This window comes from Crocodylus siamensis, chromosome 9 (genome assembly GCF_052110815.1).
Source record: "Crocodylus siamensis isolate JL-2025a chromosome 9, ASM5211081v1, whole genome shotgun sequence".
Taxonomy (NCBI): domain Eukaryota; kingdom Metazoa; phylum Chordata; order Crocodylia; family Crocodylidae; genus Crocodylus; species Crocodylus siamensis.
Window position 1 is genome coordinate 27877917 of NC_143403.1, and position 24879 is coordinate 27902795.

Genomic DNA, 24879 nt, shown 5'->3' on the forward strand with positions numbered 1-24879 from the left:
CCCACATCCGAGACATTGTGGAGAAAATCCCAGAGCTCCTCCAACCCACAGACCACTATCCCATGCTCCTTATTCATGTGGGCACCAATGACATGGCTCGGAGCACCCCCAGCCAGGTCATGAGGCGCTACAGGGATTTGGAAGTGGGGCTTAGGGGTCTGGGAGCTCAGGTGGTGTTTTCATCGATCCTCCCAGTCTCGGGCTATGGGCTGAGGAGGGAGAGGAGGATCCACACAGTGAACCAAAGACTGCGGAGCTGTTGTCATCGGGAAGGCTTTGGCTTCCATGACCACAGCCCGCTCTTTGGCGAGAGAGGCAGCGAGCTGCTGGGAAGAGATGGCCTCTACCTCTCCCCCCTGGGGAGGAGGCTCTTCTCAGCCAGGCTGGCTGACCTGCTCCACCAGGCTTTAAACTAAGCCCGTTGGGGGATGCGGGGACTACTGCCACTGCTGGCCCGCTGAGCAACCCTTGCAAGCCAGCAGGCCAAGGCACTTAAGGGAGCCCACCCCTGCCCCAGCCCTGGCACAATCTGTGGGCAAGGCAAGAGCCCCCAAGGGCACACTTGCCTGCCTGTACACTATGCCAGGAGCCTGGGCAACAGCAGGAGGAGCTCATCCTCCTGCTCAGTGCAAAGAATTATGATGTCATTGGGATAACGGAGACTTGGTGGGACTTCACCCATGACTGGACGACGGGTATAGAGGGCTATACCCTGTACAGAAGGGATCGTGTTGACAAAAGGGGCAGGGGTGTAGCTCTCTATGTGAAGGAAAGCTACATTGTCCCTGCAGGCTGATGTTGGTGATCAGCATGGACAGCTAGAGACCCTCTGGGTAAAAATTCGTGGGGAATACAGCACAACGGTGGGAGTCTACTACAGACCTCCCACTCAAAGTCCTGAGCTTGACCAGGAGTTCACCCGGGAACTGACTGAGGCCGCTTACTCCAGGACCTTGGTTGTCATGGGTGACTTCAATTACCCGGACATCTCGTGGGAAGATCACTCAGCAAAATCCGAGCGGTCGCAAAGCTTTCTCTTGTGCGTGGATGACCTCTACCTGACTCAAGAAGTCTATGGGCCAACGAGAGGCAAAGCGCTGCTCGACCTGGTACTGGCTACGGGGGATGACCTAATCGGCGACCTAGTGATCGATGGGAAGCTGGTGACAGCGACCACAAGCTGATCACCTTCACCATCTGCCGTAAAGCTGGCAAGTCAGTCAGCAACACAGAAGTCCTTGACTTCAGAAAAGCCGACTTTGACAAGCTCAAGAGGCTTGTCGGTCAGGCCCTTAAGGACCATGACCCCAGGGAGATGGGAGTTCAAGAAGAGTGGCTGCTCCTCAAGGAAGCGATCCTCAATGCACAAGCTAAATCTATTCCAACATGGAGGAAAGGCAGCAAGAAGGCACAGCAGCCCTCCTGGTTCTCCAGGGACCTAGCGGATCTCCTGTGGCTAAAAAGGAAAGCCTACAAAGGATGGAGGACGGGATTCACCTCCAAGGTGGATTATTCTGCGCTGGTCCAGTCCTGCAGGGAGCAAACCAGGAAAGCTAAGGCTGCAACTGAACTCCAACTAGCTTCAGGCATCAAGGACAACAAAAAGTCCTTTTTCAGATATGTGGGGAGCTGGAGGAAAAGCAAGGGCAACGTTGGACCCCTGCTAAACCAGATGGGGCAACTGGCAACTGACACCCAGGAAAAAGCCAACCTATTAAATAGGTACTTTGCGTCAGTCTTTCATCAGTCCCATGGGACGCCCATGCCTGCTATGGGACAGGAAGATCCGGGTGATAGGGATCCCCTACCCTCCATAAATGCTGACTTCGTGAAGGAACAGCTTGAGAAGCTGGATACCTTCAAGTCAGCCGGCCCTGACAATCTGCACCCCAGCGTACTCAAGGAGCTGGCGAGCATCATAGCCCAGCCCCTGGCACGGATCTTTGAAAACTCCTAGCACTCTGGTGTAGTGCCCGAAGACTGGAAGAAGGCCAATGTGGTGCTGATCTTCAAGAAAGGGAGGAGAGTGGATCCGGCTAACTACAGGCCCATCAGCCTGACTTCTATCCTGGGGAAGATCTTAGAAAAGTTTATTAAGGAGGCCATCCTTGAGGGACTGGCCCAGGCTAACATCCTAAGCGATAGCCAGCATGGGTTTGTTGCGGATAGGTCTTGTTTGACCAATCTCATTTCCTTCTATGACCAGGTGACCTATCACCTGGATGAGGGAGAAGAGATTGATATCATATATCTTGACTTCAAAAAAGCTTTTGATCTGGTATCCCACGATCACCTCTTGGCCAACTGGCCAGTTGCGGCTTTGGTTCCACCATGATCCGCTGGTTGGGAAATTGGCTCCGTGGTCAGACCCAGAGGGTTGTAATTGATGGCAGTCACTCATCGTGGTGCCCTGTGACCAGTGGGGTCCCTCAAGGCTCTGTCCTTGGACCCATACTGTTCAACATCTTCATTAATGATGTGGACGTTGGAGTCAGGAGTGGACTGGCCAAGTTCGCCAATGACACCAAACTTTGGGGCAAAGCATCCACGCCAGAAGATAGGCGGGTGATCCAGGCTGACCTGGACAAGCTCAGCAAATGGGCAGATGAGAACCTGATGGTGTTTAACACTGAAAAATGCAAGGTTCTCCACCTTGGGAGGAAAAACCTGCAGCACCCTTATAGGCTCGGCAGTGCTACGTTGGATAGCACTACAGAAGAAAGAGACTTGGGGGTCATCATTGACCACAAGATGAACATGAGCCTGCCATGTGATGCTGCGGCTAGTAAAGCGACCAAAACGCTGGCTTGCATCCATAGATGCTTCTCGAGCAAATCCCGGGACGTCATTCTCCCCTTGTACTCGGCCTTGGTGAGGCCGCAGCTGGAGTACTGCGTCCAGTTTTGGGTTCCACAATTCAAAAAGGATGTGGAGAAGCTTGAGAGAGTCCAGAGAAGAGCCACGCGCATTATCAGAGGTCAGGAAAACAAATCTTACGATGATAGGCTGAGAGACATCGGACTCTTTAGCCTGGAAAAGCTTAAGCTCAGGGGTGATCTGATGGCCACCTATAAGTTTATCAGGGGTGACCACCAGGATCTGGGGGAACGTTTGTTCACCAGAGTGCCCCAAGGGATGACGAGGTCGAACGGTCACAAACTCCTGCAAGACCGTTTCAGGCTGGACATAAGGAAGAATTTCTTTACTGTCCGAGCCCCTAAGGTCTGGAACAGTCTGCCAGCGGAGATGATTCAAGCACCTACATTGAACACCTTCAAGAGTAAATTGGATGCTTATCTTGCTGGGATCCTATGACCCCAGCTGACTTCCTGCCCTTGGGCAGGGGGCTGGACTCGATGATCTCCCGAGGTCCCTTCCAGCCCTGATGTCTATGAAATCTATGAAATTTGGTGGCTCTCTCTGAGCCTCTTGTTGAGGTTGCCATGATTCCCCTTATCACATTAGGTCCCTTGATGACACCATTTTGGCTTGTGCCACTTTTAGGGACTTTACGGTATCAAAAATCTATCATGCCCCTCTATTCGGAACTTTACAGTAGAAAACTCTGCTGGGTTCCGCCTGCTCCCGGCCTGGTAACAAACAGTTCTCAGCCCCGCTGGGTCAGCAGTCCTTGCTCCAAGTTCCCTCTGTGGGGCTTACTCGCTGCAAGTCTCCTACCGGCTCTCTAGGTCGCTTTCGGAGTTTCCTGCTCCTGCTCCTGCTCCTGCTCCTGCTCCTGCTCCTGCTCCTGCTCCTGCTCCTGCTCCTGCCGGTTCTACACTCCCTCCTCTTGCCTGTTCTGGGCTCTTCTTTATACCGGCATTGGAGATCCCTGCCCCTCCCCTCCAGAAACACCTGGGTGAGGGAGATTTCTGCCGGGCTCTTTGGGGGTATGGACCTGGGGTCGCTGAGCCTTTGTTTAGCCCTTGTGCTTTGGAGCCCTCTGACTCTTTCTCACACAGTGGATTGGGAGCAGTTCCCTCAGAAGACCCTGAAGGAGCGGGACCTGCAGGCAGCAGTTGGACCCTCAGCAGCACGGTGTGCAGCCGCCAGGAGAGGATCCCCTACGAGAGGCTGCAGCCAGCAGGAGAGGCTCCCCAGCTCCAGCAAGGATCTGAGCAGCGACCTGAGAGATTCCCAGCTCTGCTTCCAGCTCCTCCAATAAGGAGCCGGGCAGCTCCCCTAGCAACTTGGCACGGTGCTAAGTGTTACAGTTTCTGCCTACCCTGTGGGAGATCCAAGTTCAAGTTTCAGCTGGGGTGAGTAAAGTAACATGGAGAAATTCTTGTTGCAGTGAAAAGGGGTCATTGTGTTTTCCTCCTTTCTCCCCACTGCAGGTACCTAGGCCCTATATTCCTTGTTATTTGACATTTTGTATTTTGTGCCTTTTATATTTCACCAACCAGTATTGTTTCTTCTGCTGTTTGTGTTTTATATTTTGGTTAACCGTGTCTTTTGTCAACTGGATGAATATGTCTATGATTATAAGGGTCTAACCTTTGAATCCTGCCCCCTCGGGGTGTTGTAGTGTCCCCTATACCCCCTGGTTTATACTGGTTATGTTCCCAGTATTGTTCTCTCATTAAAAGGTATATGGTTAAGTCCCCATTGGTGGTCTGGCTCTGCTCTATAGGGGGAGGAGAGTCCGTACACCTCCCACAACGCTTGTGCACCTGCTTTGATCCCTTCAATTGGAGAGGGGGTACCTCTTGGAATACCACCTGGGTTACATACCTATTTTACTATTTGAACAGACTGAACGTATGTTTTTGATTCATACACCTGGAAATTCTCCCACAGCCCTATCACTGTGTTATAGTCAAAAACTAACCTACTTGCTTTCTATTATTCCACTTTAGATTTACAGAACAGCCAACCTCACATCTTACTAGTTGAATTTATCTTTAAATTTGGAGTTACCATGTTCCCATTTGCATAAGCCACTTTTACCCCATCTCTAACTGGCATTTCAGTGCTCAGCACCTCAGTCATGTGGCTGCTCACAGGTTTGGGGTTCTTATTTAAGTTATTTTAGGCTTTCATGTTCTGGTCACCCAGAGCTATAGGAACTGAACTCCACTCCTCTCTGATTTAGGACCTCCTCTTGGCACAAGTAGAATCATAAAGGGATTGTAGGCCATCAATTACTATATGCAAAGTTATGGTTAGAAACTGACAGCTTTTGAAAAATCTCTCATTTGAATTAAATCAAGTTACTTAAATATTTATAAAGCTCTAGGGCATGAGATACGTGCAATTCTTGCCTTATATATAGGCAACAGAAATATGAGTAAAACACAATCTAAGCTCAATACTCATCCAAAGAGTAATACATTTTGTTTGTTTGCATTTTTAAAAAGCCTATTGCATTATGTTAAATACCCTAAGGGCTTAACATAAAACATGACTGGAATGAATAGAAAGAAAAACTTTCTGTCTCATTAGATGGTCTGAGTTTCAAAATCTGTTCTAAAAGTGCTGTAAAGTGTGCAGAGTTGTCGATTAATGCACTGAATACATTTCCACAGTGCTTGATGTGTTTCATAAAAGGTCCATTTCAAAAGTGTGCTGTATTATAGGTGAACAGTCGCAGTAAATAATCTTGTTACAGAAACCTAAGCAATTTTTACAAGGCGTATTTCTGGCTGACTGAACAATTTATTCTCCAGATGTCACATTGTATTTTTCCAATATAAAATGAAACAGCTTTTTTTTAAGGCAGACTGTTTTGTTTGGAGAGACTAGAACAAAGGTACTTCCTTTAAAGAGCATAGTCTATTATTAAAACCTGTTGTTACTATAAAGTTTACACCATACATGATTACTATATCTAATTTATCATTTAATTTGATATAGTAATATACAAGACTACATCAAAGACAATGTTTTCTTTGCTTCAAAAATATAGAACAGGAACACTGGCTCTACAAATTGATAATGAATATTGATCCTGAAGGTTTCTGACACCTCACATAGTTCTATGTATGGCTAAACTGTGGCATACCACATTATGACAACTAATAAACCCGCACAGTATAATGGAATCTTTCAGGGGCTGTAACCTCATGTAACATGACACAAAATGTCAAAAACTAAACACTTTAAAAATATTTTAGGTATATGTAGTTATTATCAATTTAGATAGTCTAAATTCCAAGCCAATGTTCTGTGTGTAGTTTGTTGGATACGGAAGATGAGGCTGATTATTTCCACAAAAAGCTCATATCCTGGAGGAATTAGGCAGGAAAGTACTGAAAGAGAATGGAAAAAATGCTAATTATGAACAAAAATGCAGCAATGTATTACCTTTTATAGAGTTTATCATCTTCTGTTCTTGATTAGATGATTTATGGCAAATTGGTTCCACACAATAAAGTTATGTAAGGATTTGTAAAAAAAAAAGTTCCCTTTCTTCCCTCTTCCAATTAATTGCCTTTTAAGCAGAGGTCTCACTTTTCATCTACACACCTAACTGTCTAGAAATCTAAGCTTTTACAATGGTGCCAGACAGTTGAACTCTCAAATCAATGCTGCAATTTGAAAAAAAGTCCAAAATTATTGGTGTCAAAACCACAGGGCAACAGCTCCCGAGGCTGAAGTTCCACAAAAGATAGACATGTGCGAAAAGGTTTGTTTTCATTCAGCCCTATCTGTGTTTTTCATATGTTGCAATATCTTTTTAAACTCTGACAGATTTGAGTTCTGACAATGTTGGCTTCTCTGATAGATCCAGACGACATTGGAAAACGCTATGTGATTTACCCCAACTTTTTCCCCTTTATGAACACTTCTACATTTAGTGTTTACCAGTAGGAGGCAGCTTAAAAAGCATACGACTATCCAAAGCGAGCAACATTTTGTAGAGACTTAACAAAGTTTGAGCAAATCATTGCTGCTCTTGACGTGAAATTTGAATCAAAGCTGATTTCAACTTTTTCTGATGTTTGAGTAAAATGATTTGCACATGTCTAGTGTCCATCAATTCATGTTTCTGAAGTGAGCCATTACCAACTCTGTGCATATTGTGCATATATAACTAACATAAAAGTACAGCTGGGATATATATATCGTGGATACAGCAAGCCCTTCAAATTAAACTTTCCCCTGTAGTATACACTTGTGGCTTACCTCTTGGCAGTGCATCTGGTTTTAACATACATCACCCAGAACTGAAATGATCTTTGTTCTCTCCTTTTAGTTTTCCCCCTATCCTTCAAATGCATTCATTTCCTGGGTGATTTATAATAATTCTATTTATATATATTTAACCTAATTTTCTCAATATTAAAAGTAAATACAAGTCAAGTAGATAGAGAGAAAAGCACTTTTTGTTATATCTACTCTTAGAAAAATGAATCATTGTAATATTAAACATGTGGAAATTATGGCTGACCCTTCATAATGTATTTATATTGAGTGCATAACAACATGAACGAATTAGGCTTCCTAAGGTTACTTTTAAGCAAAGGCAAGCCTTACTTTTACTGTTGCAATTTTTTGTCATTATACAACATACAAGCAGGTGAAACATACCATAATAAGTGTAATAAAGACTTAATTCAATCCATTTTTTCCTAACTTAATTTGTTTTCTACTCCTAATGCAAATTTGGAACATCTTTGAATATTAGCCTCACTGAAATGAACACATTTTTTAACTTGCTCAGGAATAGAAGGTTCTGACTACAGTTAGCTAGAAATGATGTTTCCAGGGTGGGTTTTTTTCAGTGTCAGTTGGACTACTGTGTGTTTGAAGGATAAAGGGAAAATTCACTCTTTGAATGAGGCACTAGCTGTTTTGGACAGGTGTGACATGATGCTTTTACAAGCCAGAAATGACAAGGGCAGTTGGAAATCAGTCTGTAACTATAACAGAACAGAAGTTTAGCACGTATGGACTGGTTCAAAAATGGTAGAGCTCATCTAAGATTTGCAACCCCCTCCCTTTACCAAAGAGTAAATATGTGTTCTGTTTGCTACCAATCTAAACTATGCTGTTTAAAGTAAACCACATAACTTAGATTAATTCCACCTTGGGGCTGTACCTAGCCTGAGTTCTGTGAGAAAGTTTCCCAAATACAGATAATCTTTCAGTGAGGTAGGATAAGATAAGATGAAGATGAGGTTGAATAGAAATATGAGGGGACTTAGGGCCATTTTAAAAAGTGATGGCGAACTAGGAGTGGATGTTTGCTAGGGCTGTGAGAAATTTCAGCAGTTGTTTCATTTCAGACGTGATTCAGCCTATTTCAGCACCCAAAACACCAAATCCAAAATTAAACAGAAGGTTCTGAAACATCTCCAAAATGAAACAAAACAATCTGAAATGTTTTGGAAATGTTTCGGATATTTCAGAGCTGGGCTTGCAAGGAAACAGAAACTAAGAAGAGGGAGGGAAAAGAGGGGCAGAAGAACTGCTCTCTATTGACATCTGTAGCTGGCCAGTGTCTGTGAGCTGTCCCTGAGGTCCCTTCCAGTCCCAGTGCTCTGGGAGAGGGACAACAGCTTGCTTTCATGCTGCATGCAGGTCTGGGGGCCTACACCCCTCCCCCGGCAGGAGTCTGGCATAGCTCTGCAGCGCTCCCAGGGGTCGCGGGCCCCTGCATCTGCATGCAGGATGACAGCATGCTTGCCACTGCTGGCTGGAGCCAGAGCCAGCACCTGAGTTTGCTCAGTGCAGCCCGCACCAAACACAGCTGGGAGAGTTGCCCTACCAGGACCCATCCCCCATCTGACCCAGCCTCCCAGCACTTAAAAAAAAAATATCCCTGCACTCACTGGCTTGATTTGAAGCCACTTAACAAACTGAGTGGCTTCAAAATCAAGATGGGTTATATTTTATAGACTGTCTTGAATTTGGATCTGGCTAAATATTTTTACACATTTAATTTATTTTTAAATTTAATGAAATTCATTAAATAAATTATTTGTGAGGAATCATTAGTCCTACTCCATAGCTGGGTGAATAATCCATATGATAACCTTGATGTAAATACAGCTCAGCATAATGGAACCCCAAGCCAGCTGGGTCCTCCCAGCATCACTGCAATTAAAACAAAACAAAGTAAAATGGATTTTTATTTTTATTAAAATCATCAAGTGAGTTTTAACTAGACACACCTGTTATCAAAGTCCTCCTTTAGCAGTTTGACCCTGGAAAGTTCTGCTGAATTCCTATGAGAAGCACAACATAATCTTCTCAATCAAAATGCCTTCCTGAAGGAGTTTTGCATCTTACAGGACCAGGACCTAATGGAGCTTTGAAAGCTGCTCTTCCTCATTGTAATGAAGGTGCTGTTTCAGCAAGACAACCAAAGCACTAGTCTCCCAGCAGTCACTAGAACTACTTTTATCCTTAAATATCATTCTGAAGTTACACATATACTTTAAGTACCTTGTTGCATTAAGACTTATGTTTGAATTATAAACTAACACCAGTTAAAAAGGGGGGCGGGGAAATTTTGTATAGCATCCACTCCATTCATTTGCATGACTCTCCACTAGTGGATTCATTATATATTAAAAGAAAGCTACAATGTATATAATATTGTTCATGTCAATAGAGGATGTTTTCTTTGTTTTTAATTCCTGACCCATGCTGGATTGCAAAATCTTCAACTAATAATTTTTTGGATACCTGGAAGCTCAAATATCACAAAAGTATGCAATGGAGTGGGCAAATCCATTCCAGGCTATCTCTATTCTCAGGCCTTCCACACTGTTTCTTCTACTTCAGACTATTTAGTCAATGCCATTAATCAAAATCCTATAGCAGAAAATGCATGCATAAGTCCTACACATTTATTGCCATGGCAACAATTCAGGCTCTTGTTCATATGTCAAGCTACATCAGTGGAGATAAATTCTATTGTTTTCTCACTGACAGTTCTCTCTGTGTTGGACTTAATCCATGGAAAAATATAGCTTTGCTTCTTAATAAAATAAAACACAGACCACCCAACTCTCCAAATTCTAATTCTTCATAAAATCTCAACTGGACAATCTAAACATTTATAAAATTATAATTTGATATTTAGGGTTGTGATAGCAATTAAATTGTAAAGGATGGCCTAGTCCTTCTTATTTTATTTTAATCTGCAGGATTGGTTGGGAATTTAATTCTTTATGAAAAAAGAACTCATTGTTGTGAATCTATATAGTTATGATACCAGAGCAGTATTCTTGAATTAGTATGCAGTGTTTTAAAATGAATGCCTTTAAGCTTTGAGTGAACTTGATTTAATTCATTTTTCTGTGATATAGAAATGAAAAATACAGTAACACAAAATTAATCATTAATGCATAGAATAATGACCCCATAGAGAAAAATATATATTTCATTTAACTCATGAGAAAAAGAACCTCTTGTATGGGTCATTCATACTTGTGAATGAAAGATAAGCATCACCCTTCATGCATGAGCCTCCATATACTTGTTTGTATATGCTATATTGTGGCTAAGTCTCAATGCCTAACACAATTTTATATGATTTTACCACATGCTAAATCTAAATTCTCTGATTCCTAGTCTTTACACAGACATGCATTATCTTTCTCATTATCATGGAATAACGAGAAAACAGCCTCCTGTTAATAAAATACTTTTAATGCTTCAGAATCTCATTATTTTGTGTATATGGTATATCATGCTTCAGTAGAAAAGCATATACCTCATATCACCACTAACGGCATGTCCCTTTTAATCTGACCCTTATTTCACTTCCTCACATAGATGTAAGTCCCTGCTTTTATTGCGTTGCTTCATATTGACAAAGCCTATTACCATGATATACTACACTAGAGTTCATTTCAGCTAATATCCACTGCTACATCTGTTACTGTCGGTATATAACCTAAGTTCCTGTGTCAATGAAGATGAACACAACCATTATATTTACTTATTGTTACACTATGCTATGCCAATAAAGGACCTTTATTCACACACATTATGTGTAACTTTTATCTAAAATATATATTTTTAAATGGGGGGCTTAGTGTAATTTGTAAATTATCATGTGAACTTCATTCATATTAATGATGTACCACTTGCTCTTTACTAGCATTTTGATGCAAATTGCTTAACTCCTTATGTTGTTCCTCCATACAGGACCCAGGTCATGTCTTCTAAGAGAGGGCTGTTATTTTCCTTGATGGAGCAGCAATGTCAGGTATGTAGTACAGTCTGTTTACACATTAATTGTATGCCCTCATTTAAGGCATGGAAGGGGTTAATAATGTATTTCAGTACATAATTTGTGTATAGAGCTGTCAAATACTCCAAAACTTTTATCTGGGTAACTTTCATTGCAAATATAGTTTTATTGAATTTCAGTTTTGAACTCCAGAAAAGAATTTCATGTTCCTACAGTTTTCACTCTGTTATAATCAACAGCATTAAGTATCATTTTTTGCCCCTGAAATACATGTATATATTTGTTTTGTTAAAATTAATATAAAGACAAAAAGGATTTATGCTGACTTATGACTCAGATTAGGAGCATTTTTTAAATAGCAAACAGTTATTTAATAAAAAAAAAATCTGGTTATCAGTTTAGCACTGTCATCTGGTGAGATATTTTAGGTATTTACTTCAGTACCTGAGGCTCAGTTCTCCAAAACAATGTAGGTACCTACAGTAGGACTTAAGCAGAATTTAGCCACCTGAATCTACACAGGTATCTACAGTGTGCTGGCAATTATTTCCTGCCTCTACAGTTTCCTATGCATCTAATGTTCTGCTTGTGCATATAGCCAGAACTGCCATCTTGACTCAGCTGAGAAATTCAGTACCTTCTTCACACTTAAAGCATCTTAAAAATGGGTGTTTCTCTGCCTAAGTTCTCTGAGAGGTTTGTTCTAGGAGGTACAGTTTTCAACATGCATAGCTCATACTTACAGAAATAAGCTTCACTAGTCTAGTCTTATCCTGCAGCTTATTTATATATAAATAAAAGCCATTTGGTTTATTTAAAAATCTGGTAGCATTTATTTCCATTATAATTACCTGACCAAAGAAAGAAAGAGGAGAGAAAGAGAAATGATTCAGTAAAATAGCATTCTGAATATTGCATTTAAGCAAGAACAGGTAAATGTAACACTCTTGATGAGAAGATAATATTTTAAATATAGGAAGGTTCTTTAGTGAGCTTCTACCAACCAATCTGTTTAACCCAAATCAGATTCATGTGTGTAGCTAAATGCAGGCAAAACAGTACAAATACATGAACCAGATATAGCTATAAAAATTATAACCTGAAACAAAAGTAACAAATTCTCTCCCAGTTTATTGTGCAATATTTCATATTATTAATAGAATTATGTCATAAGGTTATTGATTTTCTTAATACTGTGTTTAATGTAAACTTACTGTAAAAGATCCATGATGCCACCAGTCAAAGGGCTATTAAAATACTTTCCATAGTTCACTCACTGCTTTAGGCTGATAGTCTAATGTTAATTTGGCTCATAATCCATTACTTTGTAAGATATTTAATGCAATTTTGTAATTAGATTTTTTTTAAAGAAGAAAATAACCCATAGAGGTCAGGGTACCCAATTGTCATTAAATACATTTTCAAGCTATGTATAATAATAACACAGCCTTTGTACAGAAAATGCCCTAGGTCATATACCAATCATACAACTTGTGTTTTATGGAGTGACAAGAGATACAAGACAACCAAAAAGTGACAGAAATCTCACCCAGAAGTTACAGATAGATACAAGGGACATACTAGAGACAGCTACAGATCGTTCCCTGTACTTCCTTACTAAACTCCACCATCAAGAAAACATTTAATCCTGAAAACACTGATCTAAAATATTAAGAAGCTTCTTTGTGCTTTAGTTTGGCAATAAATGATAAAATAAGATTATTGTAGTACTTCATGATTTAAAATATTCCATAGTTTTGGATAGCAATTTAGTCTGTCTCTATAAGAGACAATAATTGAAATATATCTAGAGAAATGTATTAAGGAAGCAGTAAAAGAATGTTAGTGCTGACCCCTCTGCCATTCATCATCTCTAGGAGATACTGCATTGACATTATTTGAGAAATAAAAGCATTCACAATGCTCATCTCAATTACCTATCAGCTAATTAACAAAAACTAATCAGTATTTAAAGAGTACAGTACTTTAAAGAGGTTGGGAACATGACACAAGGAAGGTAAATCAAAAAAACATGCCAAAAATGGAATGTTTGCAGCTATATACAGCCCATAAAGAAGTGCTTTCACTTGTATCAAAACAACCCAATATTAAATGCCTTAAGACTTTGACAGATGCTTATTAACAAGGCCTACTAAACCATTCCAAGTTGGATATGCCAGAACAGAGGTTCCCAAACCTTTTCTTATGGCATGCTCCCTTCTCGATTTACCAGCTCCCCACATACCCCTACCAACATGGCTAGGGACAGACATTACACATAAACCGGTTTAAGTGATCAGAAACTGGTTTAAACTTGTAACAAAACAGACAGTGCACATAAACCAGTTTCAAAATGGCCAAAACCAGATTAAGATAAACCTGGTTGAATGTAGTATCAGACTTAACTGATTTGTCTCAAACCAGTTTATGCATTGTCTGTCCCAGACCCCTTTCTGTTTAAGTTAAACCAGACATCCCCAGTATCCTGGCGTGGCCTCTGGGCTGGGATCTGTGCTCCAGCCCAACCTGGATGGCCCCAGCCTTCTGCTCCCCAGCCAGGGCAGGGACAGGCAGGGGTGGGGGTATGGTCAGGGACAGGTTTAATTCTCCCCTTCCTGTCCCACTGGCAGAGACCTGAGCTGGGCCTGCTGGTTGCTCCCCTCTCCTGCTGGAGCAGTGGGCACTGTGGCCCCTGAGGCAGAGGGGGCAAGGAGAGGGGTTAATCTCTCCTCTACTCCAACTGGTAGCTGGGTCTGCCTTGCCCACTAGCCGTTCCAGTATTTGGGTTGGGGGCACAGCCAGACACCATGGGTGGATTTGGCCTGTGGAGGGGCTTTTTCTAGCCCCTGACATGTCCCTCAATTCTGCCATGCCAAGGTGCCACTCCTTGGACATGCAGCAGGGCTGGGGCTGCTCTGCAGCGAGACTACCTTTCTTGGTAGCTCAGCTGCAGTAGCTCCTTTGCTGCTGCTGCTGGCTCCTGCAGTAAAGGGAGGGACCAGCATGTGTAGCCCTGACTCTGCGCACCCTGTGCTGGCTCCAGGCTCACCCATCCAGGGTGAGCAGTGGTGGCAGGGGAGAAATGGCTTCTCAGCACAGGGGGAAAGACCCTCCCTGTCCCACTGACGGCGCTTCCAGGAGCAGCTGCAAGGAGCCGGCACTGAGCAGCTGCAGCAGATCCTAGCAGCAGGAGGGGGAAGGGCTGCTTTTGCCACACACTGAGCTGCCATTTCTCTCCCTGCTGCTCATCCTGAAGCTGGTGTGGGGCACATGGGGAAAAAGTGGCCTCTGCCCCTCCTGCTGCCAGCACTTCCTGCTACAGCTGCCTGGAGCCCATGCAAGGCTGCCCCTTGTCTGTTCTGCTGCCATGGCTACCCCGCAGGGCAACCCAGAGGCAGCCATGACACAGTATAAAAACAGGGCAGCCTCATGCGGGCTCTGGGTGGTGACTGGGGAAGGGTAGACCCAGATGCTAGGGGTAGAGGGCAAACTAACCCCCTTACCACCTTTGCTTCAGAGGCCATGCTGCCCGCTGCTGCAGCAGGAGGTTGGGAGGCACTGGCAAACCTGGCTCAAGTCCCTGCTGGTGGGATAGAGAGAGGGGAATTAAACCCTTCTCTGGCCAGTTCAGCCCATACTGGCCACCCCTCAGCTCCTAGCCCGAGCAACTGCAGGCATGTGCCCACATCTCTGTTCTGTTACAAACAGGCTCACTCGCTGCAAGTTAAACTAACCTGCAAGGGTTGAATCAATTCAAGCTCCAGCTTTTTGAATGTCTGTCCCTAGCCCATATGTTTTACATTTTAACCCCTTAAATGTTGATTATTATTATAATAAAAATTAAATCTGCTATTACACAATTTCTCCCGCATACCCCCCAGAGATGTTTTGCATACCTCCAGGGACACGCATACCACATTTTGGGAACCCCTGTACTAGAAGAAGGGTTGTGGTATCAGAAGTGTCTTGATGCAGGTTAAAAAATTGAATCTTTTTGTTTCTACAGAAACATGATGTTTTAACCTTAAAATATAAATACTAACATAAAAGCACAGGCCTGATTTTATTGTATTAAGTAAAAAATATTAACATCCTGTGTTGCTGAATTGCAATGTCAGAATTCAATCATACAGCCAAATTCTGATCTCCATTTACACCACTGTAAATTTAATGAACTTTAAATGCAAATTCTGTGCTATAGAATATCCTGTTTAAAATACTGATCAGGAATTTTCTCATTTGGACACTATACTAATTTGGTAGGTTTTAAAGGTTTATAAATCCAGGAAAATAAAAGAGAAGGAGAGTAAAGGTTCTTTAAAAAGAGCCCAAAGAGCATGTTTTCTTAGGAAAAAAGTAAGACCATTTCCAAAATTGTAGGTATGTGCATATAAAATCGCCTCTGGGCAACTTGAACTTATTCAGCTAGCAGAGACACAAGATTATGCAGGAAGAACGACTCAGTTTCATGTAATCTTACCCTCAGGGACACAACCACACTCCTAATTACTTAAACCACTGACATCCAAAGGAGAACTAACCACCAGTACATTCTACCTTTTCATCCGCACATTTTATTTTTCTTAAACAATGTATTGATAACAGATACTTTTAAGATTTAAAATGCCAGTATTTCAAAGAAATTTAAAAAAGACCCTTGTGAAAAGAATAGTTTGGAATTCTATCATTTTAAACTACTCAACATTCAAATTGGTAATGAGGATGTTTATTTCTGTTTTCAGTGCTGTTATGATCTGCCTAGAAAGAGTCTCAATTCAGTGAATAAGGCAAGACTTTATGCCTGAAATCTAGAGATTTCCTGGACTGCTGATATGAACAAATTTGAGAAAAGGTCTTTATCCTTACTGTTATTCAGCAGTGATGGTAAGTTGTAAGTGAAGGGGTTTGTACCATTTCTTGTCTTAGTGTTGTCATATACAACTGATTGATATAATATCGTATGCATATGCTCCTTCTAATGGATGAAATATTTAAAGAAAAAATCTTGAGGTGAATGACACAGGAGAGGCAAGGATGTGAAAGGACCCATTCCAGTGCTCAGGGCCAAGTCTGCCATGATGATGCCTGGACTCCTGTCAAGCAGTCCTAAACCCCCTCCATCATTAATGGGCCCTATGTCAATTGAAGATTGTTTTAACACAACAGTTTCATCATGGCCCCCTCCTATACCTGACATGCTCCAAATGACAATGGAAATACAATGGTCCACTGTGACACAGTTAACACCAGCAGTCATTTTACCTCTGAAAGGGTGTGTCTACACCAGACGCTTAATGTACATTAGACTAATTCTACTGCACATTATTGTGTCATGGCAAAATTAGTCTACTGCACATTAAGCATCACAAAAGACCATGTGCCATTGCTACTGCACAGTAGTGCCAGCTACTGAGCATTTAGTTAGTACCTCAGATTAGAGATAGCAATGGTGTATTAATGCACACGTACACCTGCCCAGAGGGATTGTGTCTCATTTGTCCTATCTATATAGGCCAGTTCAGAGTCTCTTCCTAAGTGTAGACAAAAATCTTATTTCCCAATTTTTTGTTGAAGAAACAAGGCACAGTAAATTAAATGAGATGAGCAAAAAAGTGTTGCATTTAAATTGACTTTAGTCCAAAATAGGGAACAATAGGGAATACTGGAAGGTTGTCAATTATATTCAGTTCTACATGGTAGCTGAATGATGTGGAAGGGTTGGCCTATGGTTAAAATATACTAGTGTGACTCAAAGTTAACAAATCAGTGTCCTGCTCCTACTTTTACCAGATTTCTCCCTGGGAACATAGACAATTTACATTAGTGTTGTATGCCTTAGTTTTCCTAGAGTTAATATTTCCTTTCATCACTGGATACACTAAGGCTAAATCCATTTACTTCTGTGAGGTAGTCAAATAATTGCACAATTTGTGTAACAAAAATACGTGTCAGTTAATAAAGTAATTCAATAGGCCAAGTAGTTAAGATGCATCTTTATGGCAAAGATCACCTTTTCTCTCAGAGTTTAACATATATCCTCTTCATCTTCATCTTCATTTTCATCCCTTCCCTTCACTTACCTGTTGGATAGCAAGTAAGGCAGAAAGAAAATAAGGGAGAAAGGAATCCATTCCAACTCATAAACAAGCTTTAGAGTGATCAATTGCAGCATCTTTGGATTGGAATAATAGCCATGATTATCTCTTCATAGGCATTTCTGGACCATAGTTTCATGTAATTATGGGACTGAGACCTAGCCCCCAGACAGCCTCTATTGCTACCACACTATAAAAGTTAAATTGTAATACTATAAGAAATAAGTGATCACATGCACACACACACAGGCCCCCACTTGTTGCTCAGAGGAACTGAAACTATGAATGCAAATCTTAAAGGAGTAGGTAGAAGTGGATTTATCCTTTCACTTCTCCTGTCTGTCCTGGGGTGGGTGATGTCTGCTTTATTTCCAAGTCCAGAATAGAGCACCGCGAATACTGCTCTAACTCTGGTCCAGATGCTTATAGTACCAAGGGGCTACTGCAGCAGCAGGATATAAGAACATAAGAAATGCCATACTGGGCCAGACCACCAGTATCACACAGAATATGCTTTAGAGGGAGAATATATGAACAGAGTACATCTAGAGTGCTCCTGTGATACTTTCCTTGTCATCTACCATCATTGGTTTAAGGGTGTCATAGTTTCATCATTTCATAGTTGATAGGGTCAGAAGGGACTGGAGCAGTTCATCAAATCCAACCCCCTGCCATGGCAGGAAAAAGTACTGGGGTCAAACAACCCTGGTGAGGTGTTCATCCAACCTCCTCTTAAAGACCCCCAGGGTAGGAGCCAGCATCACTTCTCTTGGAAGTCAGTTCCAGATCCTAGCTTGTGACTCTTATTTTTTGTCACTTCTGGGAGTGCTCGGGGGAACCCCAATGCCTGCTGGTACCCCTGACTAGTTTGTAAATGGGTACTAGATCCCCCCTCAGCCTTCACTTGTAGAGGCTGAACTGGTTCAGGTCCCTTAGCTTCTCTTCGTAGGGCCTGCCCTACTGACTTCTGATCATGTGCGTGGCCCCCCTCTGGACCCTCTCCATGTTGTCCACATCCTTCCTGAAGTGCAGTGCCCAGAACTGGACACAGTACTCCAACTGCAGCTTGACCAGTGTCGCATAAAGGGGGAGTATCACCTCCTTGGACCAGCTTGAGATGCATCTGTGGATTCATGACAAGGTATGGTTGCCCTTCCTGACCGTTTTTCCACACTGTCAGCCCATGTTCATCTTGGCATCAATAATGACTCCAAGATCCTTTTCTGCCTCTGCACTGACAAGAAGGGAGTTCCCCAGCCTGTAGGTATGCTGTTGGTTCTTCCTCCCCAGGTGCAACACCTTGCACTTGTCAGTGTTGAAACCCATCCTGTTCTCATCCGCCCACTGCTGTAACCTGTCTAGATCTGATTGCAGCCTATTCCTCCCTTCTAGCATGCCCACTTCTCCCCACGTCTTAGTGTCATCTATGAATTTGAACAGGGTGCCTTTTACACCCCTGTCCAAGTCACTGATGAAGATGTTGAACCGTGCAAGCCTGAGGACTGAGCCCTGTGGAACCCCACTGCCCACATCCCTCCAGGTCAAAAATGACCCATCCATCACCACTTTCTGGGTGTGGCCCTCCAGCCAACTAGTGACCCATTTGCCTGTGTAGGTTTCAACACCACAGTCCCCTAGTTTTTTAATGAGAATGGGGTGAGAGACAGGCCTTCCTAAAGACCAGAAAGACTACGTCCACTGCCACACCTGCATCTAAGGATTTTGTGACCTGGTCATAGAAGGCCACCAGGTTGGTCTGACAGGACCTGCCTCAAATGAACCCTTGTTAGTTGCCCCTAAGCATAATCTCCCCTGCTGGCCTCTCATGGACATGCTCCAGGAAAACTCTCTCAAAAAGCTTACCCAGGACCGAGGTAAGACTGACTGGCCTATAGTTTCCTGGATCCTCCTTCCTCCCTTTTTTGAAAATGGGAACCACATTGGCCCTTTTCCAGTCCTCTGGCACCACACCAGAGCACCATGAATGCTTGTGAAGAAGTGCCAGGGGTCCCCAAATGACCTCTACTAATTCCCTCAGCACTCTGGGGTGGAGATTGTCTGGACCTGATGATTTAAATACATCCAGTCCCTCTAGAAGTTCCCTGACTAGGTCCTCACTGACACTAGGCCTGGGTGTGCCTCCTCTGGGACCTACGGGGATCCTGGTGGGCGGGGGGGGCGGTCTGTGACCCGGTCCCTGCTCAGAAAAATGGAGGCAAAGAAATTGTTAAGTAGGTTAGCTCTGCTGTTTGGTGCGATGACCAGATTTTCTAGCGTGTCCTGCAGAGGCTCCATGTTACCCGGTACCTTCTTTTTACTCCCTATGTATTTAAAAAAGGACTTCTTGTTGTCCTTGATCTGGGTAGGTACTCCCAGTTCCATCTCCACCTTGGCCTTCCTGACCGCCCCCCTACAGCCCCGAACAACTGAGGTATAGTCCTCTCTGGTGATGGCCCCTCCCTTCCATTGGGTGTACGCTTCCTTTTTAACTAGGATACATTCCCATATGCTTTTGGTGAGCCATGGGGGCTTCTGCAGCCTCTTGCCCACTTTGAACCCTTTGGGCTTGGAGGATTGTCTCCTTAAGGAACGGCCACTCTTCCTGGACACGTGACTCTCCTCCCTTCTGGGACCTCCGTGCCTCCCTGACTATTCTCCTGACCTCATTGAAATCTGGCCTCCTGAAATCCAGGGCTGCTGGATGGTGAATTCCAGCAGGTGATGATCGCTGTCACCCAGGTGGTCAAGCACCCACAGACCTCTCACCATTTTGTCACCCGTGACCAGGACCAGATCTAACAAGGTGTCTTCGCTGGTGGGATTGTGCACCTCCTGGATTAGATGGAGGTCCTGTATCATAGAATCATAGAATCATAGAAGTAGGGTCGGAAGGGACCTTGTAGATCTTCAAGTCTGACCCCCTGCCTGGGCAGGAGAAAAACTGGGCTCAAATGACTCCATCCAGGTAGGCATCAAGCCTCTTTTAAAGACCCCCAGGGTAGGAGCCAGCACCACTTCCCTTGGAAGTTGGTTCCAGATCCTAGCTGCCCTAACTGTGAAGTAGTTCTTGCGGATGTCTAATCTAAAACTACTCTCCAACAACTTGTGGCCGTTATTCCTTGTTATGCCAGGGGGCGCTAGGGGAAACAAGGTCTCTCCCAAACCCTTCTGGTCCCCCCTAGTGAGTTTATAGACCGTCACCAGGTCTCCCCTCAGCCTTCTCTTGTGAAGGCTGAACAGGTTCAGGTCTCACAGTCTCTCATTGTAGGGTCTTTCCTGTTGTCCCTGGATCATGCGGGTGGCCCTCCTCTGGAGCCTCTCAATGTTGTCCACATCTCTCCTGAAGTGGGGCACACAGAACTGGACACAATACTCCAGCTGTGGCCTGACTAGTGTTGCGTAGAAGGGGAGCATCACCTTCTTGGCCCTGCTTGAGATGCACCTGTGGATGCACGACAAGGTCCAGTTAGCCCTGCCAACCGTGACCTCACATTGTTGGTGCATGTTCATCTTGGAGTCAGTTTGACTCCAAGATTCCTTTCTGCCTCCATGCTCTCAAGAAGGGAGTTTCCCATCTTATAACTGTGCTGCTGGCTACTACTGCCCAAGTGCAGCATCTTGGCTGAGAAGCTACATGAGCAGTCAGACCTGGCCAATTGCTCTTCCCAGCAGATGTCTGGAAAGTTCAGGTCACCTAGGATGACCACGTCCTTTGACCTTACTACCTCCGTGAGCTGACTTAAGAATTCCCAGTCTAGCTCTTCCCCTTGGAGGTGTCAAAGGATACCTCCTTGATTGTTCTATTTAACAGCTCCCAATGGACCTGTCCTCCATGTATTTATCTCATTTTGGAACATAGCAGCTATTGCATGTCCATCCCTAGTTTTGGCATACACTGAGCTGGCACATGGAATTCCTTGCATGCATGGAATTCCTTTCACATGTACTCCACCTTCTACAGCACTCACTGCAATACTTCTGCTGCACTGGAAGTTTTCTGAAACACAAATACCTGCTGTGGCTGTATTTCACCAACAAAGAATATGTAAAGTTCCTTTTAGAATCATTAGGTTTTCAAATTCTACCAACCATTCAGAATTAACATAGTCCAAAATTATATTAATAACTGGCAGTGTACCCATTAGCCACACAACAAATTTGATATAAAAACTATCCTCCGCTATGTGATCCTTAATATAAAGAAATACATAAAAATGTAAACCTGAACAGTACTCAGAGGTGGGGAAAATATTTGAAAGGTAAATTAAATGTGCCCTTTTTTTAAGACGTAGCCTGGATATAAAGTGGCTAAGTCAAGCAAGAAATGATTGATTTATTATATTGCAGTTCATTAAAAGTGCTCTATTGCAGTTTTAAAACCATATAGTCATTAAATATCTTTGAAAACATACACTCTCTACCATCATTATAAGATATTCTTGATAGCATGTCATTTTTAATGGCACTATTATAAACAGGATTCATAATGGTTCTGTTCAGTGTGCAACAAGGTTGGAGGCCAGTAATATGCAGACTTAAATTCAACATAATCTTAAAAAGATCACTGTAGGAAAGGATGAGTGCACAATTAATACAGAAATAATTATTATGTGTAAAATTAAATGTATTTTAAACAATGCCAATTAGGCATTAACATTTTAAAAACGGAAAGAAAAATTATAGTAATTGTTGTATAGGTCTTAGAAGTAGACAATAGAGTAGCAGTGCTGATATATGATCTAAATAGGAGAGGAAAGATTATGCCTAAGGCTAATTGAAGTGATAATGCTGGTTTCTAATTGCAGCAAACTGATATATGCTAGGAGTAGATCTCAAATTAGATGCATGTGTTTTAAAACATGGCTTCAGCTTAACCATTTCTACTGTTTTCAATAGTTTCTACCTATATACTTGTATAGGCAGCAGATGTCAAGAACAGCATTTTCAAATCTGTAAATGTCCTAAGAATATGCAAAACATTCTGCCCAGCTCTTGCCACTTAATTTATGCTACATATTCAAAGTGTTCAGTTACACAGTAATTTTGGGTGGCTCCTGGAGCTCTTAACCCATGGATTGTGGGCACATTAACACCTTAAGTAGTTTTAAGCACTTATTATGTGGCTTGAAGTTATGCCACTCCAGGGCAGGATTATTTCTGATCCACACTACCCAGGTCCTGTTTCACTCCCCACAGATGTGCCACCAAAGTTTAAGTTCTCCAGTATCCCAGAATCTGTTACACCCCCACTGGTAGAGCAGGGATAGAAGCCTGTCCTGGCTCACCAGCCCTCTAGCAGAAACTCACAGTTACAGCTCCTAGTCCTCCCCTGCTTACCAGACCACTAGTGGCAAGCCACATCTCTAAGGATCAGACTGCTCTAAACTCCAAGCTAGCATGAACACCAATCAACATTTTAACTGCTCACAGTATAAGGTGTAACAAGACCCATACACTGATATGTTATATTGTTTGAGTAAAATAACTTCAGCTGTCACTATTCAGTTGCCATGAGCAGGTGTCTGCCTGACCACCTGCCTAGTGCACCATGCCACTCTGCTTCCCTGTTGGACTCTGGCCCACATACTAGTGACTTGTTAGCAGAAGCTAAGGAGTTTTAATGTGTAGAAGCTTGTGCTTTAAGTACCCTGAGTATGGTCTAAGTATAACATGTAACTCTTCTTATGTTCTTTATATTTAGATTGACCATGTCTTGTTTTGGTCAGGACCAGGCTTTGGGATCGTGCAGTGTCCTAGCCAAACCAAGACATATGGTCAACCTACATATATAGAACGTAAGAGTTACATGTTATGCTTATACCATACTCAGGGCACTTAAAACATAAGTGTCTACACATTAAAACTCATCAACTTGTCCTAAGTGCCCTTTGAGCCTCTCAAAGTTACACCACTTTAGGCAATAGTTAACTCTGAGCTGTGCTACCTACCTCGTGTTAGGGTAATTTAAATCTGCTTCACAGAGATCAAACAAGTGATTTGCAGTCCTCCAGCATCCCAGAATGCACTGCTTCCTATTCCCCATCTCTCCTCCCACCCTCCAAGTAGAGATAAAGCCCAAATGTTCCTGGCTTCTAGGTACACCTGTGTTAGCCAGCCCTCTAGTGGCAAGTCAGAGCTGTGCAGGCAGGAAACTGTATTAACCCTTCATGTGTGACTGCTCACAGCATGTTCTAACTTTAATACTGCTTAACATTCCACAGATTTAGTATGGTCTAAGTGTCATGTGTAATTTTACCCTTAGGTTCCTAAGAAGGATGTTCCAATAAAACTTACATACTGATCAAGGAACCACCTAGACTACACAAAGGTGCATCTTAAAACCTGCCCTGTTCTGGATCAAAGGTCCCCAACTCAAGCAGGTAGGAATTTGCTTAATAATTGTAGTACAGCTAGAACAACAAAGTCCCAAGCTAATTAGACTCCATTGCTACCATTGCACTATTGAAGTTAAATTGTAATACTATAAGGATAAGTGACCTGTAACAGGGCCTGCCCTGTTACTGAGGGTTTAGGGGGAATATGAACAGCCCCACACCCCAGAAGCACTTCTGCATGCCCATCCCAGACCTGGCAGGACTCACCGGAGCTGGATAACCAGGTCCTGGGACGTAGTGAGTCTCTCAGCAAGGAAGCTGATACAGCTGTGGGAGTGAGAGAAAGTTAGCCACGTGGGCCCACAGTGGGATGGATAAAAGCATCCTCAAGGGGCTGCACCTGGCCAGGGATCAGGCTGCCTATAGCCTGGGGTTACCAGGGGGTAAACAGCTACCAGGAGAGTGGAAGGCAGGGCTGTCTTCTGTTTGTTTGTTTGCTTGCTTGATGAGTTGGTTTGTTGCACAAGCCTGCAAGCTCTGCAAGGCCTCAGAAAAATAAGAGGCAACCAGAAAGTGAAGCCTGGGAGGACCGCTGGAAGATAGCCAAGTGATAGTTTATTTGTTTAACTTCTTTTGTATGATTTGCATTGCTAACAACCCCAGAGTGGCCTATCGGTATTATCTACTAGACTGGCTACTGCCAGGGCATGGGTCATGAACAGTGGGTCCTTGGCCAAAGCCAGCAGCACAAGTAAAATTGTTCAGCATAATTAGCTTGACCAAACATAGCCTGCTCTGACCTGCCCAGGATCTGCCCATAGCAGCTTACATGAACGAACACACACACACACACACACACACACACACACACACACACACAGAGACTGCTCTAACTTGAGTGCAGATGTTTATAGTCCCAAGGGGCCAATACAGCAGCAGGATATAAATAAGAACGTAAGGAGTGGCATACTGGGTTGGACCCATGGTTCAGCTAACACAGTATCACATAATAGATGCTTTAGAAGGAGAATATATGAACAGGGCCCATACACTCACATGTATCCTCAAGCATGGAGGCATCAACACCAACTGCTGGGAGAAGCAAGCTACTGACCATTTGGCAGGGCACCATCTGGTCTACTAAGGCGCGTGACCCCCCCCCCCCTTAAGGCCCAATGACTCCATACTGAGGTGGAACGGCAGCAGCAGAGGAAGGAGAAGGAGACCAACTCAGGGTTTGCAAATCCTACTCCCCCATGCAACATGCTCCCTTTGCCAAAGATCATGTGCATGCAGA

General features: G+C 43.2%; 1 long non-coding RNA gene across 1 annotated transcript in view; it reads left to right on the forward strand.

The window, feature by feature from the left end:
- The first annotated feature begins 3731 nt into the window (after positions 1–3731).
- The window catches only part of LOC149857249 (uncharacterized), a 29493-nt gene continuing 8345 nt past the window's right edge, over positions 3732–24879 (forward strand). Inside the window, exons 1-4 of the long non-coding RNA XR_016444190.1 lie at positions 3732–4259; positions 11107–11167; positions 15895–16036; positions 23510–23627. This is a non-coding gene — a long non-coding RNA (uncharacterized LOC149857249). The remainder of the gene's footprint in view (positions 4260–11106; positions 11168–15894; positions 16037–23509; positions 23628–24879) is intronic.